Raw genomic sequence first — 2661 nt, 5'->3', positions numbered from 1 at the left:
AGGATTTTTTATGACTTTATTTGCAAATTATGGTGGAAAATAAGTATTTGGTCAATAACAAAAGTTTAATCTCAATACTTTGTTATATACCCTTTGTTGGCAATGACAGAGGTCAAACGTTTTCTGTAAGTCTTCACAAGGTTTTCACACACTGTTGCTGGTATTTTGGCCCATTCCACCATGCAGATCTCCTCTAGAGCAGTGATGTTTTGGGGCTGTTGCTGGGCAACACAGACTTTCAACTCCCTCCAAAGATTTTCTATGGGGTTGAGATCTGGAGACTGGCTAGGCCACTCCAGGACCTTGAAATGCTTCTTACGAAGCCACTCCTTCGTTGCCCGGGCGGTGTGTTTGGGATCATTGTCATGCTGAAAGACCCAGCCACATTTCATCTTCAATGCCCTTGCTGATGGAAGGAGGTTTTCACTCAAAATCTCACGATACATGGCCCCATTCATTCTGTCCTTTACACGGATCAGTCGTCCTGGTCCCTTTGCAGAAAAACAGCCCCAAAGCATGATGTTTCCACCCCCATGCTTCACAGTAGGTATGGTGTTCTTTGGATGCAACTCAGCATTCTTTGTCCTCCAAACATGACGAGTTGAGTTTTTACCAAAAAGTTATATTTTGGTTTCATCTGACCATATGACATTTTCCCAATCTTCTTCTGGATCATCCAAATGCTCTCTAGCAAACTTCAGACGGGCCTGGACATGTACTGGCTTAAGCAGGGGGACACGTCTGGCACTGCAGGATTTGAGTCCCTGGTGGCGTAGTGTGTTACTGATGGTAGGCTTTGTTACTTTGGTCCCAGCTCTCTGCAGGTCATTCACTTTTTTTCTCATTTTGTCTGTCATAGTTGAAGTGTACCTATGATGAAAATTACAGGCCTCGTCTTTTTAAGTGGGAGAACTTGCACAATTGGTGGCTGACTAAATACTTTTTTGCCCCACTGTATGACATGGTATAGTAAATTAAATTAATGCAAGTGTTCCCAGACAATATAACAAATGGATACTGTGAATAAAATCCAGTTATATTTTAATTCAGAATAACAGGGCAACAATTCAGAAACAATAGCCTGACGATAAATCAATTTACACACTGCATTAATCAGCTAAAATAAATAGCTTAAGCTGCTCATGTCCTATATAGAAGCTGGTGTCATTCTTTGCTGACACGAAATTCCCGGTGGCTTATAGTGTTTGTCAATCCGGGAGAAAACGTGTCATAGAAGACCATCACCTATTAGTTCTTGAAGAGTCAACGGCAGCCACATCACACTAAAAGACACTCACTGACTCAAGTACACCAGGAAGTATGTTTCTCTCTACAAACGGTCAGACTGTTGGATGTTGCGAAACGGGATGGAAACGGAGCTCATATCCAGCTGCTTTTGAAAGACACAGCTGCTTTATGGGTTCCGTTACCACCCTACCCGCTAACACCAGTACTGCGTGTCCCATTCACAATTTAAACTAATGTAATTTAATCTCCGGTTCACTTTCTATACTGAATTTAGCTGCCTTCTTGGGGTGGAAAAAAGACGGTCTATCCTGTTCCATTCATGTCTTGAAAAACCTGTTTCATGTCTGTAGAGAGAGGGAGAAAGAGAAAGCAGGTCAGTGCATTGAAGGTAGAGCAGATAAAGAGAATGATAAAAGCAAAGGGTTCTTGGAGAGATAAAAGGAAATGATAGGATGGCTGTGCAACTTAGTTTCTTAAGTCATTTTACTTTAAATCTCACATAGGCTCTGCTATCTACAAAACTACTGAAAGAAACCCAGAGAATAGTTAAAAGGGACAGCCAGAGAGAGAGAGAGGACAAAAAGCCTAACAATTAATTCTCAGAGACAGACAGACACACTCACTTATTGATTGAAGTCATCTCCTCTTAAGGTGCGAAGGGAAGCAAGTGTCTCTGATCAATAGAAGAAGCGAACGCAAACAGAAAGTAACAGGAAAAGGAATACTTTGTGTAAATCAAAACAAGAGAGAACCAGAGAGGAGTATTTGTTTAAGGAAGATAAATAAATAGCGAGAAAGGGTTGAATGAGGACAGCCATCCAAAGTGAAAGTACAGACAAAAGACAAGTCCCATTTCTGAAAAGACAGTTACCGTATAGGCTCAGCTCAGGTCACCATAATCTTGATCCCACTTTCCTGTCACCCTCCTGCATCTGCACATATGTGTATGTGTTGCTCTATTTATGAGTCTTCACTTCCTCCTAAATACACAAAAAATGTATTTCACTTTCACTTCTGCAGAGCAATTGACCACAACTCCTCCTTTGCTCCATCCCTTTCCATGTCACAACACTTTACTACTGTACCACTACCACCTGCCATTTAAGTGATTTATACAGTTGATATGCACTATATATAGATGTTCCAAAAGATACAATGCAAATAGCTCAAGGCTTTAGCCTTATGGAGTTGCTAATTGTAGCCACCTGTCTGTCGGATTAGTGGGACAGGTGTGTGTGTGTTTCCACTGGTGCGTCGTGCTGTGAGGTGTCTGGAAAGTCCGGAGGATTTGGAGGTGTAGCTGACTCCCCCAAGAGACTTCACAGTCCTCTTCTTCATGGTACAATCAAGATGTGTACTAGACAGGTTGGTTATAAACGCTAAATCACAGAATTAAATACAACACTATGTAAT

At 41.5% G+C, this 2661-nt stretch overlaps 1 long non-coding RNA gene across 1 annotated transcript; it reads right to left on the bottom strand.

Annotated features, from left to right (window-relative positions):
- Positions 1-1024: 1024 nt before the first annotated feature.
- LOC139542711 (uncharacterized) lies at positions 1025-2228 on the bottom strand. Its single transcript, XR_011668539.1, has 2 exons — positions 2120-2228; positions 1025-1592 (listed from the first exon to the last, which is right to left on the bottom strand). It is a non-coding gene; the product is annotated as an uncharacterized lncRNA (long non-coding RNA).
- Between the last annotated feature and the right edge of the window lie 433 nt (positions 2229-2661).

The sequence above is a fragment of the Salvelinus alpinus genome, chromosome 17, assembly GCF_045679555.1.
Source record: "Salvelinus alpinus chromosome 17, SLU_Salpinus.1, whole genome shotgun sequence".
In the NCBI taxonomy this organism is placed as follows: domain Eukaryota; kingdom Metazoa; phylum Chordata; class Actinopteri; order Salmoniformes; family Salmonidae; genus Salvelinus; species Salvelinus alpinus.
The sequence above is the reverse complement of the archived record's forward strand: the minus strand, read 5'-3'. Positions and strand labels throughout refer to the sequence as shown.